The following is an 18,311-nucleotide window of genomic DNA, read 5'->3' as shown; positions in this document are numbered from 1 at the left end:
TGAAGCACGTAAAACATGTTTTTTTTTTGTTGCTCATGTTTTTGTTTTGAAGTCACGCAATAACAATTAATTTCCAGAACACGGGATGAATTGTAAAACACAATTTTTCGTCTTTATTTATGTTGGAATATTTTTACATGAAGCACGTATTGATCAATTCTTTTTAGGTCTTTTTTTTTTTTTTTTTACAGAGCTGCATTAATATATATATATATATATATATATATATATATATATATATATATATATATATATATATATATATATATATATATATCTCAATCCTGGAGGTGTTTAGCTGCTACAGGTTGCCTTTCCCTGGTATAGAATTAACTATATAACATAAAACACAACATATATGCAGTGGGTATAGAAAAGAATCACCCCCCTTTAAAATAATCACATTTTGTTGGTTTGCAGCCTGTAATGAAGACAGACACTGTTTTTGTTTTATCCAGCTGTATTTACTCAGTGCAACTTATAACATCCAAGTGAACAAGTGAAAGATATAACACCAACATGTCAGAAAAAACAGAATCACTGATCAAAAGGATCGCCCCCTCCTAAAAATGACTCAATCAGGTGTAGCTAATCACCTTCTCAATGGCACACAAAGCCATTTGACTTTCAACTGTCACCAGCTGTGGTCAATTTTATTAGCTCAGCATGAAAAGAGCTTTCATGGAGCATTTCAGTTCCTGATAGCGCAACTAAAGAAAACAATCAACTATAAGTGGCAAGGCACTGTCAAAAGGTCTCCGGGATAAAGGCAGGAGATGGATACAAAAAATTTCAAAAGGCTTTATCAATGCCTAGAAGCAGTGAAACATTTTATTAAGAAGTGGAAGATATTTGGTACAACAAAGACCCGCCCTGGATCAGGACATCACTGCAAACTGGATGAAAGAGCCAGGAGGAAACTGGTCAGAGGCTACCAAGAGGCATGTAGCAACTCTGAGCAGTCGCAGGAATTTGTGACAAAAAGTCATTGTGTGCATGTGACAACAATATCCCAAATTCTCCACAAATTTGGCTTGTATGGGAGGGTTGCAAGAAAAAAGCCTGTCCTCAAAAAAAACCAAATGCAGTCATGACTGAGCTTTGCCAAAAACGCACTTTGAAGATTCTGAGGCCACATGGAAAAAAGGTGTTACAGTCAGATAAGACTAAAATTGAATTATTTGGCCTCAACACTAAACGATACGTCTGGCGGAAACCCAATACATCCAACTAGTACCCTTCTTACAGTAAAGCAAGGAAGTGGTAGTGTTTCTCTGCAGCAAGGACTGCTGGAGCACTTGTTAAGATAGGAGGAAAAATGGATGGGGCAAAATACCGTCAAATTCTTGAGGAAAATCTGCTGCCCTCTGCCATAAAGTTGTCAATTGGAAGAAGGTTTACTTTCCAACATAATGACCCAAAGCACACAGCAAAAATGACCACACAGTGGTTGAAGAAAAAGGGGAATGTCCTTGCATGGTCTAGTCAGAGAACAGACCTAACGTTATACTAAAGCACCCAGAAGGTTTCCTACCTTCATGCACAGAATACATAAAGGTAAAAACAACTGAGCTTTTTTTTTTTTCTTTAAAAGATTAATACTTTATTTCACAGTAATGGACAGAGCCATGCTAATAGTTTAATTTACGCCACTTGGCCATCTTTGCATCCAGAGCTGATTTATTTTATTATATCTTTTTTAATTTCTTATCATACAAATCTGTTTCAAATCAACATCTTATAATACAAAAATCTATACTTAATTACAACCTCAACTCCCATATTTGCCCCCCCCCCCAAAAAAAAAAACGCCTCTTGCCTACTGTCCTTCCGCTTACTTCTTGATCTTCTTTTGGTAATCTATCTTATTAATTCTCCTCCTTACATTTTCCCTGTTTTCCCCATCTCCATATTTAATTTCTTTATTCTCCTACACTCTAACCACTTCTAAAAATCTTTTACATTTTTTGAAAATATGCCATCCTTCCCAGATCGTCTTAAATGTTTCCATTTTATCCTTATCTATATGGTATAATTCTTCCATCCTATGTATATACTCAACTCTTTACATCCAGTCCTTTATGGGGATTCTGTTTGCCAATATTTAGGAATAAAACTTTTGGCTGCATTTAAAAGATGGAACAAGATCATATTTTTATATTGCTTCACCGACAGCTCTGATTTATGAAATAGGCAAACCCACGGATCCATCTGTACACTATTCCTCTGGATCTCTTGTGTATATATAGCACTATCTCCCTCTAAAATTCCTGTATTTTGGGGCAGTCCCACCAGATATGTGCCATTATACCTCTACTCCCACATCCTCTCCAGCACTGGGATGAGATCTCTGGCCTTAGTTTTTGTATGACATTAGGAGTAATATACCATCTAACCAGACATTTATAATTAATTTCCACTATATTCATATTCCATGTGTTAAACTAAAAATTTTACTTTTTTGTTGCTCATTCAATTTTGTTCCGAGCTCCGTTTCCCACTTTTCCAGGAATTTTTGGGGTATCGATCCCTCTATTTCAGTAAGGATTCTATAAATCCTAGAGGTAGTGTATTTTTGTGTTCTATTTGTACTCAACAGTTGTTCAATAGGATACATTTCTTCCTCGAGCCTTAGAGGTTGTGGGATCTTTGAAACAAAATGTCTTATTACAGCCACTCATCTAGTGCAGAAAATATTTCCTTCTTATTCCTCAAATCATATAAAGAACATACCACCCCTTTATCCACAATATCTTTTAAACATGCATTTCTATCAATAATCCATTTCCCTGAGATATTGTCATTCCCGCTAACAGGATTGAAAGTGAATTAAACTTCCACTCCTTCTGCTTGTGTAATTCAACCCAAATCTTAAATATATTGCGTGTCAAAGTACTTGTATCCTTATCCCACGTACAAAATTCCTGTGGTATCCAAATATACTTATCTAAAGGTGCCTTACTAAGTGAACTCTCCATTTTTACCCAGCTTCTCCCCTGTGCATTATGTATCCTAGCCCAGATTCCTAATGTTCTCAGTGTATCGATCATAAAACTCCAGGTCTACTCTATCAAAGGCCTTTTCAGCATCAACCGACAGAGAATAAGTAATGTTTGTAACGGAACCAGACCCAGACCGCACTTGGGTATTTCCGTTAGACTCCAGCTTCCCTGTCCGAACACAGATCCCCGGACAACACCGCTGACCAAACAGGATGAGACACACCAGACTTGTATGAAAGACAGGAAATTGACTGCTTTATTTTAACACAAAACACAAGATATATACACAGGGCGGGGAAATACAACCAGTAACAGAAAACACATCAGCAGGTCATCCCATCAGGGGAAAGGGCTTCCGGAAACATCCCCCACTCCCGTCACATATGTCCCCTTTCGGCAGGAGACTAACGCAGGAGTAAATCCCAGACAGATGGACTCCGAAGTTAGTCTGTACTTCCAGTCCCCAATGCCATCACCAACACAGTACCCCAAACAAATTATCCCACACCAAGCATTACTCACTCAGTCAACCTCTGCCTCTCCCGTAGAACATACCTGCCGCTGGGGAGAAGTACGCACTGGTCCTTCTCCCTGAAGTTCTCTCAGCCGCTGGGGAGAAGACAGGGTGGCTGGGCCGGCTCCATCATGTGGTGGGGGATCTGGGCCGACTGCCCAGCATCCCTGGGGTATCCTGGTGGCGACTGTAGTCTCATCCACTTTGACTTGATGGACATCCCCCAGTGTTTGCAAGTAAGGCTGACATCCTCTTGTCCCAATGCCAGACCCTTTTCTGGGGTTGTTTCAGTGGAGACCGAAGTCCCATCCATGGACATCAGCTCAAGCTGCCGTTGTGAGGTGCCGATTGCATCCTCTTCCTGTAGCTCCTGCGGTGCTGATTGTTGTGGGCAGAGGTCAACAATGTCATGCCCTGGTGCCAGCTCTTCTGCAGGAGGCGTGCCAGCTGATTACTCCTCGACAGAAAAGTCAATCAAATCCCCAGTCTCTGGAACTGGTGTCTGGGGATAGGGGTTCACCATCTCCTGTCCGTGCAACTCAGAAGATGTTACCAGTGCTGGGCAGAGTTCACTAATGTTTGGCCCTGTTGCCAGCTCTTCTGTTGGTTCCTCCTCAGCAAAGAAGTCGATCAAATCCCCAGTCTCTGGAATTTCCACTGCCGATTCTTGGGCATGCTGCCGAACATGTTTTAGCAGTTGCCTGTATGCCCTTTCCAGATGAAATTCTTTCTTCCGAAGGTATCCATAAGGCTCTCACACAGCAATCCAGGGCCACCAAAGTCATGTCCCTCAGGAGAGCACTCTGTTGTCACCCCTAAATATTCCTGCTCTGTGTACCATTGCAGAGCCCGATATCTGTTGCCTAGCTCTATCTCCTGCTGGACCAGCCTGTCCAACAACCCCTGGGGTTGGATAGCACTTGCCTTTGTCCATACCAGCAACCTGGAGAGCTCCTCTCTAAAGCACCTCCTAAATCCGCTGCCTGAGCTCCAGGTACAGTCCTAGGTTAGGTTGCAAGAATGATCTGCAGCAGCCGTGGGAACTCTGATGCCAGGTCCATATCTCCACTGGGGTGACTGACGTCTATTTTCCTGATCTTGAATCCCGGTGGTGGTTTGGATGTGTTCACAGCTTGGCAGCACAATCCCACCGCTTGCCACCAATGTAACGGAACCGGACCCAGACCGCACTTGGGTATTTCTGTTAGACTCCAGCTTCCTTGTCTGAACACAGATCCCCGGACACCACCGCTGACCAAACAGGACGAGACACACCAGACTTGTATGAAAGACAGGAAATGGACTGCTTTATTTTAACAAAAAACACAAGATATATACACAGGGCGGGGAAATACAACCAGTAACAGGAAACACATCAGCAGGCTGTCCTATCAGGGGGAAGGGCTGCTGGAAACACCCCCCACCAAACCAAGACACACAATAGAACAAAGGGATAGACCACCTGGCAGTAGACAATACAGGAACACATACATCCCATAATAGTTTGCTGGCAAGTATGACACAATAGAACAATGGGATACAGCACATGGCAGTGAACAATGAACAATCCCCACACCACCTATACATGTCTACACAATATCAGGACAGATCACCCTGTACCCCTAAACAGGCACAGGGTGGCTTACACATAAGAGGAACACGGGGAGCTGATACAGGGGTCCCCCCACCCCCAAAAGTCACTCCCGTCACAATGTTCTTAAGCCATTATCTTTTCCCTCTCTCCCAGGGATGAATCCCACTTGGTCTAAGTGTATCCAGTCAGACATCAGCTCTTTCAACCTTGACGCTAATACCTTTGCATATAACTTTGTATCAGCATTCAAAAAAGATATAGGTCTGTAGTTGTTATACTGAGACCAATCTTTCCCTTCCTTGGGTATAACTGTAATATATGCCTGTAGCGACTCTTCCATCTTTGTCGCCTCTCCCAGTGCATTCATATAGATACACAGTTTAGGGGCTAATTGTTCTTTATATTTCTTATAATATCCAACTTTAAATCCATCGGGTCCTGGGCTCTTCCCTGTAGCTATGCCCTTGCCCTTTAATGCTAAATTAACTTCTTCCATTGATATTGGGCTATCTAAAGCTGTTAATCTGGCTTTATCTAATCTAGGCATACCGGCCTCATTCAAATAAATCAACCTCTTCTTCCTTCTCTCTTCTTCTGATTCCTTCTGATGTTTACTTTCTGACTCATATAACCTACTATAAAATCTCTGGAATGTGTTGGTGATATCGGTGGTTGAATATACCATCTCTCCTTTTTCATGTTTAATTTTCTCTATAAAGTTCTTTGATTTTTTTTTTGTTCAACTTCCTCAATAAATACTTTCCTGGTTTATTACCCCACCGATATCTTTTCTTCGAAACCCCATTAAAAATTATCCTTGTTTCTTGTTCCATATAATCCTTTAACTCCTCCCTTATTTCTTGTTGTAGCTCTATACTTAACTTCTCTTGATGTAATTGTTCTACCTGATATAGCTCTTCTATCAATACCCTAATTCTTTTTCCCCGTTCTTTATTTCCACTGCTATTGTTATCAGTATTCCCCTAATATAGGTTTTATGTGCTTCCCATACTGTAGTGATAGAAACTTCCTCAGACTCGTTTATCTTAAAATATTGATCTATTTCCTGTTTTACTCTTATTTCCGCTTCCGGGTTTTGTAAGATAGTCTTATTTAATCTCCACATGTTTGTTTTACTCTTTTCCCCTCCAAACCGTAATCTCATTGTGACAGGAGCATGGTCCGATATAGATATTACATCTATATTAGTTTTCACCAAAGACTATGTTCGATCAACATATAATCCAATCTTGAATACATCCTGTGCATCGCAGAAAAGAAGGTATAGTCCATTTCCTTTGGATGATCAACCCTCCAAGGATCCATCAGCTGACATTGGCGTAGCTTTGTTTTTAATATTCCAAAGACTCCCATCTCCCTCTCTCCTGGCGCACGAGGAGGCATCCATCCCCGGGTCCATGCAAAAATTTAGATCACCTGCCACAATCACACTACCCCTTTTAAAGTCTGTAAGTTTTGCCAAAATTCCTTCCAAGTATAGTGTCGAACTTTTATTCGGGCAGTATATATTTACTAATGTACACTCTCTTCCTGCAAATTCCCTCTTAGAAAAAAATAGCAGCTTGCTGGATCTACCAGCTTTTCATCCAGAGTAAATTTTATATTTTTTCCAAAACCTATCGCCACTCCCTTTGCCTGTCTTATTGGTGACTCTGCGTAGTACCAGGTGGGAAGATATTTGGAGTATAACAATGTTTGAATCCTGGGATATATGTGTCTCCTATATGAACACCACGTTGATAGATCGTTGGTATATTTCCCTTAAGGCCTTATGCCTTTTTGCTGGAGTATTTAATCCTTTTATGCTATAATGCCATAAATTAACTCTATTCTTACCACCCATTTTATCTATTTTCATCTATGTATCCTTTGTGAGGGTAAGAGTAAGCAGAATTTTTTAATAAGAACACCTTCCCTCCTTTCCCTTCCTCCCTCTCCCTCCCTTTGTTTTTGAGTTTATTAATTTCTTGTGCTTGTTTTTCCAATCTCCCTTCTGTTTCCTCTAATCATGACAGGACTTGCCCCATTTCGCAGTGTAAAACCGCTATTTCACTTTTTATGGAATTTTCAAGTTTTGCAAACATATTTCCATTTTCGTGGGTATTTGTAGCCTTATTTCCTGCTCCTCCATGTTTCTTTTTCCCCTTTCATTCTCTGGTTTTGAGATTTCCTTCAGCTGATTTCTATCCACTACTTCAAAAGATAGTCTCGCTTGACCTCCGATACAATTTTCCTCTCCATGACTTTCTAGGGGTTGTTCCTCAGGACTTTTGTCATGCAAAGGAATGTACTTCTTTATTGTACTTGTATTTAAATTCTATTGAGGGGTCTTCTCTCCCTCTCCTTTGACAGATCTACCCTTCATATTTTTAAAAAATGTGCAAAAAAACTTATATTGCTAGATACCAATTTACTTTCAAATAGAGTCCTGAACACACTGTCTCCTTTACGCCTGAGACCCCCAAAATAGAGAGACCATATCCTTGTATCTCCCAGTCTCTTCAACAGCACTCTGGGACTCAGCTCAACTTTACTGCCTCCCACGGCCACTCACTCATTCCTAAGTGCTGTTCCAAGGCTTGCTGTCTCCTATTGTTTCCTATTTTTCCTGAGTCTCTCACGCTCTCCTTTTGTTTGGCATTGAGGGACTCTCAGTCCTGACAGTCTCTGTCCCAGGTCTCCGCTGCGGCTCTGCAATGTGATCTTCCTTTCACCGTACAGTGCCACCGACACCACTTCTCCCTATACCTCCTCATGGGGAATCTGCTGCACTGAAGACGGAAGCAGACTGGGGGCCCTTAAGTGAAGGACCGGATAAACTCCGTCCTCCTATCTCCAAAGATCAGCTCACCGGCTCCCAGGTTTCTCTGCCTGGTCACCTGACTGGTCATGTGGGTCTCCTTCCTCCTTCGTTTCTCCGCTGGGTCTTAGTGATAGGCAGTAGCCTCGCAATCCTCTGCAAGCCCGCTACACCTCTCCCGGTCCCAAGATCCACCGACCACACAGTACCCAGTCTCCAGATCTCGCTGCGGCGACACGGTTGGGCAGAGGAGTTAGGTAAGCACCATTACTTGGCGGGTGTGAGAGCTCCTAACCCCTGCTGCCAGAGAGCGCCATGCTCACGCCCTTCCCCCCCAACAAACTCAAAACCACTGAGATTTTAGAACCACTTTAAACCTCATTGAAAATCTGTAGAATGACTTGAAGAATGCAGTCCACAAATGGTCATCATCAAATTTAACTAAACTTGAGCGGTTCTGCAAAAAAGAGTGGGGAAATATTGCAAAGTCTAGATGTGCAAAGTTAATAGAGACATACCCCAACAGACTAAAGGCTGTAATTAAAGCAAAGGGTGGTTCAACAAAATACTGAAACAAGGGGGTGGTCCTTTTTTCAATTTAGTGATTCTGTTTTTTTTTTATTTTTTTCAGACATGTTCGTGTTGGTGAGTAAATACAGCTGGATAAAACAAAAACTGTGTGTCTTCATTTTAGGCTGCAAAGCAAAACAAAATTGATTATTTTAAAGGGGAGGGGGGGGTGATTCTTTTCAAGTCCAACCTGGGAAGTTAAATTTGACAGGTATAAAAAGGGAAGCTAGTATGGTAGTACTTCATGCAGTAGTAAGTGGCAAGTGTGTCCTATTACTGATAGGCGGCACACATGCCGTGGGCCAGTCCAGCGATTGCTAATCAAGATGGCAGACAATAGTGTTGGTGCATGCATGGAACAGCGTGTGATGATGAAGTTTCTTGTGAACAGAGGCGTAAAACCCATGGATATCTACAGAAGACTTCAAGCACAGTACAATGATGAGACGCTCAGTCCAAGTAAGACATCTGAATGGTGTAAATGCTTCAAAGATGGCCGTACGTCTATTAGCAGCAATCTCAGCCAAAGTGGTTCCCAGGCCACAGCAGTCATTCCTGTGAACATTCAGTGCATGGAATGCCTGATCCTGGATAATCGACACACAACCTGTCATGAAATTGCACAAGAGATGAATCCTTCTGAGGGAACAGTGAACACAATGATGACAAAGTGAAGCAGGATGTTCTAGGATGGTTCAGGTGTACTGAAAAATCTTTTATGCCAAAGCTTTCCAGGCAGAGTCAGAGTCGCACCCATTTGAATGGTTCCATTGCCAACAATAGGGTTCAACTTGTCATGCAATTTGAAACTGCCAAATTTCATGATAAGTTGCACTGGTGTGAACCAGAATATGCTTCCCATCCAGGTGATGTCTTTTTCAGGGAAGGCCTTACATATTTAACTAGAACAATGTAAACCGCATAATGCATCTATGACAACAGCATGGCTTTGTATTAGAAGAGTCTGGGTGCTTAACTAGTCTGCCTGCAGTCCAGACCTTTCTACAACTGAAAATATGTGGCACATCACAAAAAGAAAATCACGACAAAGAACTTTCCTCTCCCAAAACTCTAACAACTGGTCTCCTCAGTTGCCAGATGCTTAAAAAGTGTTGTTAAAAGAAGACAGGATGCTACACTGTGGTAAATATGGCCCTGTTCCAACTTTTTTGAGATGTGTTGCTGCCATCAGTCCATCAGTTTCAAAATTACCTTACTTTCTTCAAATGGTACATTTTCTCAGTTTAAACATTTGATGTTTTCTATTTTTTGTTGTGAATAAAACATGGTTTTATTAGATTTTCAAATCATTGCATTATGTTTTTATTTAGATTTTACACAGTGTCCCAATGTTTTTGAATTTTGGGTTGTAAATTTGTCAAACAACCCCTTCCATTTGTTTGTATTTAACTTAGCGTTGCACCATGTGATCAAAAATGTTGCTTGCAGTGTTTAGTAACACATAGGGGTTGATTTAATAAAACTGCACAGTGCAAAATTTGTTGTAGCTGGGCATGGTAGGCAATCAGTTACTAACTTCAGCTTGTTCAATTAAGCCTTGATTTAAAAAAAACAAAAACAAAAAACAAAAACTGGAAGTTGTTTGGTTCCTAAGCAGAGCTGCGCCAGATTTTGCACCCTCCAGTTTTAATAAATAAATCAATCACATGGTGCTGCAGGCCCTTTCATGAACTTTGCTTGTTGTAGGACCAAGTGGAATGCAGCCAGAATCTACAAAGTGCATCCAGCGCCCACGTCTAAAAGCTCTGAAAAACAAATAAAGTGTGAGTACCACAAGAAGAATAATGAGGTAATGTTTAACTTGTCAGACTTAAAGAAGTATGTTGATTGTTCATTCTGTGCACACCTTACCAAAACAGAAGTCAGAAAGACATGAAAAAGAAAGATATAAATTAGCAGTGTGCTTACTTTCTGGTTGACATCTTTATTTGTATTCGTGTCACAACTGCTGTCATGCTACTAATTATGAACTACTAAAAATTGGACCACTTTCTGCCTTTTGTAGACAGGATTCAAACAAGAGATATGTAGCCAAGATACATAATGCACAGAATCAGTATGGCGTTCCCCATCTAAGAATGCTTTTCACTCATAGGGATAACATTCACTTCATAGGCCCAACATTTCCATGTAACCTGACATGACCATTTTCATCAAAACAAACAAATAAATAAATACTAAGACACGTTATATTCTTATAAAATATCTCATGCAAGCCTCCTATTTGCATCCAAGCTGCATGCACCAAAAGTGAAGAATCAACCAAAAATTGTAAAATATAAAGATGTGCTGCCCTAATATGCAATGCATCAAACATATAATTATTGACTAACTTCGACCAAACCTATATAAATTGCTGGCACAGTGTATTTGAAGTAAATATTGTTCACAATATACTGTAAATACTTAAAATGAATGCATATTCATCCACATGTGAAAACCAAACAATGGTGATAAATAAATGGGGTTATAGAACAACATAGAACAAAAAAATAAATCTGTGTGTAAAGTAAGAATAAATATACACAGTATGCAAGACTAGTAAACCATTAATATCAACAGTGTCCGTGAATTACATCTTCTTTTCTTGTGTAGTGCAAATATACTTGTGCCAAATTCAGCGTGACCTAAACCATGCTGGAGTGTGTGGGCACATTCTCACCTTCTTATCTGGATCTTTGTATTAAAAATGTCTTTTAAAATATGTTCCCTTTAAAGCCAAGGTGGGGCTATCACCAAAGAAAGATGTAGCACACTCCAAATATGGATCCCTCACTAGAACGAAGGACTCAAAAGAAGGAAAAAGAATCCATAATGCTCTCCATAAAAACAAACATTTTATCAAAAGCATACAATTTCACTCACATGTGTTAAAATCATTCCAGGTCATGAAACTAACTCTGAGAAGCCGCTCATATCTAACAGATGCTGATAAACCAAACGTCACTGCTCCCACACCAAAGCTGCACAATGTGCTCCAAAGAGTGTAAGGAAAGCCCTCCCACCTGCAAGGTCTCCTTGCTCCAACCTGCGCATTTTCTCACTCTATATGCAGTCCAAAAATAATGGGGAAAAAAAAGGAAGAAAACGTGTCTGGGAGGCTGCCAAGAGACCTACAGCAAAATTAAAGGAACGTCCAGAATTTCTGGCAAGTACTGATTGTGTACTACATGTGACAACAAACTTCAGCATTCTACATATGTCTTGGCTGTGAGATAAGGGGGCAAGAAGGAAGCCTTTTCTTACTGAGAAAACATCCAAAGCTGGCTACATTTTACAAAAACCTATATCAAGCCTATATTCAATCCAAAAAAGGTGGGAAAATGTGTTATGGTCTGATGAGACCAAGACTGGTGGCCACAATTCCAAAAATTATGATTAGCGCAAAACCAACACTGCACATCACCAACAAATACATTACCCACAGTGAAGCATGGTGGTTGCAGCATTATTGCTTGGGGATGTTTTTCTTCACCTGGAACTGGGGCTTCAGTCAAGATGGAGGGACTTATGGACAGTTCCAAATATCAGTCAATTGTTGCACAAAACCTTCAGACTTCTGCTAAAAAGCTGAAGAGGAATTTCACCTTTTAGCACAACAACAACAACATAACTACAAATAAACAGAAGAATGGCTTCACCAGAAGGTCAAAATTTTGGAATGGCTCAGCCACAGTCCAGAACGGATTCCAAATGAAACTCTGCGGGGTGACCTGAGGAGGCCTGAGTCCAGGAGATGCCCTCACAATCTGACAAATTTGGAGAATTTTACAAGGAAGAGTAGGCAAAGACTTCCAGAGAAAGGTGTTGCAACAAGGTATAGTTTAAGGGTGTGCATATTTATGTAACCATGTTATTGTCAGTTTTTAATTTTTTTCCCCCTTTAAAGATTTCAGTTTGTTTTTTTAATGAATTGCACAGAATATAGCTCAAATTAAAGGTGGAAAAAAAAATCTGAAGTGATTTATATTGGTCTGTATTTTTACATCGTTATATCCACTGTATATTGTGAACAGCATTGACTTTAAACACACAGAGTCACTGTGCCAGAATTTATATAGGTTCATAGTCAAGGTCAGGCATGAATTATGTTTGATGCACTGTATATTAGAAATGGCACTCCTTTAAATTTTACAAGACACATTATATGTTGACTAATCTTGCCCCAAAATCTAAAATATGCCTTCTAGAAAATCACTTTTTGGTCAAAGGGTTACCATCTGGGACCCCTAAAGTAGTACAAGGTACCAAGATGGGTTTTCTGCACTTCCTGGATGCCCAGAGAATAGGTCTGTCCTGTTCCACTACCCGTCAGCCCAGTTTTACTCTGCATTAGCTGCCATTCCAGATGCAAGGCAAAGATGTGAATAGGTTTATACCATAGACATAACATATCAGCCTTTTTGTGGTACAGTGAGAGAGGGCAGATAAGTACGAATCTAGCAGACTCCCAATTGATTCATCAGCCAAACTAGGCACAGCTGTGTGAATCAGAGCTCAGCACAGCATTAGGTCTGGATCACACCAATGCAGTATGCGTTTTGTCTGTTTTGCAGTGCTTTTTGCGGTGAATTTTGTATTTTTTACATTTATTTTGGTGGGGGGGGGGGGCAACTTCTTGCTGGACAGATTTAAAAAGCAAAATTAGTCAAAAATGTATAAAAATGTGTAAAAAACACACTACATGCATTTTCCGCAGCGTCCCCATTGCAGTCTATTGAACAAAAAACGCAACTTTTTGCATTTTAAAAAGTCCTCGACCCTTTCCAAAAATGCAGCATCTCAAAAAAGCATAACCATATTAAATGGACTGTAGTGCACTTCTGCAAAAAGTAGTAAGAAAAAAGCATTGGTGTGAATCCGGCCTTACATCCACAGTAGCACGAGGGGTAGTGAATGAATGTTTGATAATCTACAGGGACTTATAACACATACTTTTATTTGAGGTATAAGGGTTCAAAAATTGCAAAAATTGTTTATTACACCTGTGATGTATTATTCTATAGCTTCATGGTATCCAGATGCACATAAGGCTTACCACATAATAAATATGTGGATTATTTTATTTGTGGTCTGTCTCCCCATTTGAGGGATTCTCCTCTCTCCTACGGATACAGAAAGTAATGGAAAATCTCTCTAGTGGGGACACAAACTGCAGCTTTTCATTAAACTGAGAAAGGAATAAAACCTTGGTGTGGTATTTGTAATACAGCAATAATAAAGTTACATTGTTGTTATTGATTTAAAACTTTTGTTTAACATACATTCTACTTCTTACTTCTAATCCAAGGACAGCAGTAACATTTCAACAAGTTACCAATTACCAAGAAAAGAGACAGTTTCAGTTGATTTTTCGCTGGTACAAACACTCACTTGTACCACAGCAGATATAAAACACCAAAGAAACAATTTTTGGTGTACTAGTACATGCTTAGTTTTGGCCATTGACATGCTAGATGATCTGGGAAGCATAAGTAATTGCATGTATGAGCAGACAGAGAGTTGTAGTCCCTAACGAAGTGTATATGCACAACAATGTTATAGGTCTTGTTGGACAAAAGGTTTGAGGACTGAAAATATCAGAGAATGCAAAATGAATTTATGTACTCTTTGCTGGTTCTAATCCTACTTATCCAACTGCACCTTTAGTGTTACTTACAATACTACTTTCTCCCCTCTTTCAGGGTCCCCCAAGGTTCTGTTCTTGGACCTCTCCTATTATCCATCTACACCTCCTCCCATGGCTTCCAATACCATCTCTACGCTGATGACACCCAAATGTGTCTCTCTACCCCTCAGCTCATTCATTCAGTCTCCTCATGTATCACTAATTTACTAACAGACATATCAGCCTGGATGTCACACCACTTCCTCATACTTAATCTATCCAAAACACAGCTCATAATATTTCCTCTCCCACGTGCCTCTTCCCCTGATTTCTCTGTCAAGATCGATGACACAACTATCAACCCGTCCCTGCATGCTAAGGTTCTAGATGTAATCCTGGACTCTGAACTATCTTTTCTGGCCCACATCTGGCAACATCTCCAAAATATGCCCATTCTTAACCAATGACACCACAAAGCTCCTAGTTCACTAACTGGTCATCTCACACTTTGACTACTGCAACTCCTTCCTCACTGGATTACCTTTACATAGGCTATCCACCCTTCAGTCCATCATGAATGCTGCTGCCAGACCGATCCACCTTACCAACCATTCAGTGTCTGATACTTCTCTCTGTCAATCCCTCCACTAGCTTCTGCTCACACAAAGAATTAAATTAAAAATACTAACATTAACATAACTTACAAAGCCATCCACAACTCAGCCCCCCGCTACATCACTAACCTAATCTCAAAAGACCAACCTAATCGTCCTCTTCATTCCTCCCAAGACCTCCTACTCTCTAGCTCTTTTGTCACCTACTCTCATGCTTTTCCTGAGCCTGTCCCATCCTATGGAACTCCCTACCCCAATCTGTCTATCTCCTATTCTGTTTGCTTTTAGACGATCCCTGAAAATCCTTCTCTTCAGAGAAGCCTATTCTGCTCTCACCTAACAACTGTACTTTTATTTTCTCTATCAGCTCATCCCCCATAGCTATTACCTTTTGCATCACTTGACATTCACTCTTAGGATTATAAGCTCTAACGGGCAGGGCCTTCTGATTCCTCCTGTATTGAATTGTATTGTAACTGTACTGTCTGCCCTCATGTTGTAAAGCGCTGCACAAACTGTTGGCGCTAAATAAATCCTTTATTATAATAATATTATTATTATGTAGGCAATTGTTCTCTTCAGCCACCTGCACTTTCACAAGCTCTTTCATGGGGCTCCTAAAGCAATACAAAAATTAGGATATCCTTATCCTATGTTCTTAGCGATCACATTTTAAAATAAAACCCAAAGTGCCTCACTAGAGGGATCACCAGAAGGAAAAAAAAAGGAAAGAGGTCCTAATTTCCCTATATAGATATTTAGTTAGACCTCATTTAGAATACTGTGTCCAGCTCTGGAGACCTCATTTACAAAAAAGATATGATAACATAGAACGAGTACAGAGTGCGGCAACAAAAATGGTGAAAGGTTCAAGAGATAAAACATATCGGGGGAGATTTCAGAAACGCAGTCTGGAGGAAAGAAAGGAAAGGGGAGATAGGAGTGAAACCTTTAAACACATCAAGGAGGTGAATGAGGTTCAGGAGGACAGTACTTTCAATATGAAGATAAGATCAAGAATATGGGACATGACCTTAAAGGAAGAGTTCACCTTTCTGTGGATAAAAAAATGTACATTTATTATTCTTTTTGTTTCTGGAGCCTCTAAAGCATTACACCAGCGATCAGCAGATTGCTGGTGCCATGCAGATCTCCTGCAGACCTGTCAGTGTATTTGTCTGCCCATACATCTTATACGGGCAGGCAGATACTTACTGATAGGAAGACTGAATGAACCACTACAGCACTCCACAGCACCGTGGTAGTTAATTGAGAACTACAAGCCAACAGCCACAATGGCTGTTGGAACTTGTAGTGTTCTCATTCACAGAACACTGTGAATGAGTGATGCAGCCGGGTGAGCGGAGCACAAATGGGCATAGGAATGGGGGGGGGTGCGGTCCATTCATAACATGTTACACCCTGAATATGGGTTCATTCAGCCCAGTTGTAACATGTTACATCCTGAATATGGGTGTAACATGCAACATGTTATGAAGGGTGAACTTATACCTTTAGATAGCAGGAGGAAAGTTGCCACTTGGAATAGACTTCCAGCAGAGGTAGTGAGTCAGTCAACAGTAAGTTGATTCAAACATAATTGGGACAAACATAGATCTATACACAAAAAGTAAAAAAAAAAAAAACAAAACAAAACAAAACATAAAAAAAAAATAAATCAAAATCACATATACTTAAAAAATTGATGGCCCACTTGGTCTTTTTTTTCCCCATCACTCTTCTATGCTTCTTATTCATATCTGATTTTACAATGGATGGAAGTTAATAATACCATTGCAAACTCTTCTGAATTTCTTAAGAGGAACTTGATGCTTAGTTGTGTACAATTGCTCCAATAATTTCAGGCATTTTTATTTGAAAAAATCCTTAGAGCACGTCCCCTAAATCTTGAAAAAGCCTAACCTCTAAGGCTGTACGATTCTTCTTTGAGCTGATTTGTTAGATCAGCAAAATTTGGTAACAATTATGCTGTATGATGGCCTACCTGACTGGATATATACTGTGAACTGAATAGATTTTTTTTTTTTTTAGGTACCTCTGCATTAGAGGCGGATGTTTGTTTGGCCAGCGTAATATAATCATCTGTCTGTGAGGAAGAAATTGCTAAGAAATTAATACTGGTAACTAAAATGGTAAAGTGGACATAGTTGTGTCTGATTAAAAATGGCAAATAAAGTCTAAATCTTTATTGGAGAATAATCACATTACAGATGACATAGAGCAATGCTTCAGAGCCATGCAGAACTCCTTCATCAGACATGTGACACATTTGTACATCAGTGCAACAATATTCCCTTTAGGGTGCAGTTCAGCTTTAAATGAAACCTAGGCATAACCTTATAGTTATACAAATTCTTATAATGAGGTAGAAAATTGCAGCAAACACTAAAGCATTGGCATCACTACCTACTTTGCTAACCACTTGTTAAAGATTTATTACATGTCTCTTTTCAATTTATTATATTATTCAATACATTTGTATTAGTCGCTGTTTAACTGGCAAAGGTGTATTTTCTTCAATAGAACCAGAAATATGTTCCAAAAAAGTGATAACCAAGCATCACACAATAATGCAGTAAAGCAAGAAGTTGATATGTCATGTTTATCCTAAAGCCTTACAAACACTGGCTCAATAATGATCATGCGCTAAATATCAAGACTAGATGTGCAATCGGGGCTGGATTTGAAGTGAAAATAAGCCCTGGTACACAAACTCCTGCCCACATATATGTGCATGACCAAACTGCCAAGCCCCTTACATTATTTTAATTTAGCAATTACCACCAAAACTATTGTTAGCCCCAAGTATAAAATGTTTATGGCCTAAAGTGGCTGCAAAAGAACAGCCAGTTTAGCTCATAAGAACTCACACCAGTCCACAAATTCAGACCAAAATGCCTTTAGAGAGATACAATGCATCTCTCTCCTCCATTCATAGAGAGAGAAAAAAACAAGGGGGCAGGGCTGTACAGTGACTGATCACTGTGATAGCCAATCAGAGACTATCACAGCGATCATGTGACCTGGAATCGGGAGTCCTGGGTCCCGATCGTTAGAACGGGACACGGGGCTCTCAGTGACACCCCGGTCTTTGTGCTGGGAGCGCGCAGTGCGGCGTGCTCCCAGCACAAAGACAGGTACACAAATATGCGGCCCCACGGAAAAAGGCCCAGTTCTTTGAGGCCGCATATTTGTGTTACGTCGGCGTCAAGGGGTTAAGAAAAGAGTCTACCAATGGCAATGTTGACTTGGGATGTTATAACCACTTTCTTAAAGTTTGTAAAAGAAAAAAATAAAGAGCTACGAATCACTGGGTTATACTGCTAGAGTATAATATATCACTTAGAAATGTATATATGAATGTAGATAGGAAATGGTTAAGTATAAAAAAGGCAAAACTTTCTTAGTTTTAAACACAGTGGAGAGAGATTAAGACACCTGTCAGTCTTTTTTTGTGGTCTGTACCCGTTAGAGAGATTCACCTTCTCTATTTGTCCTGTTTACTGTTATCATTGAAAGTGAAAGTAAAAAGAAAGAAAATCCCAA

At 40.1% G+C, this 18,311-nt stretch overlaps 1 protein-coding gene across 3 annotated transcripts in view; it reads right to left on the bottom strand.

The window, feature by feature from the left end:
* SORD (sorbitol dehydrogenase) overlaps window positions 1-18,311 on the bottom strand; it is an 87,737-nt gene that overhangs the window by 1,137 nt on the left and 68,289 nt on the right. The gene's annotated exons all lie outside the window — the stretch shown is intronic.

The sequence above is a fragment of the Staurois parvus genome, unplaced genomic scaffold, assembly GCF_062004578.1.
Source record: "Staurois parvus isolate SC_StPar_1 unplaced genomic scaffold, SC_StPar_1.0 ptg000682l, whole genome shotgun sequence".
Classification (NCBI taxonomy): domain Eukaryota; kingdom Metazoa; phylum Chordata; class Amphibia; order Anura; family Ranidae; genus Staurois; species Staurois parvus.
The sequence above is the reverse complement of the archived record's forward strand: the minus strand, read 5'-3'. Positions and strand labels throughout refer to the sequence as shown.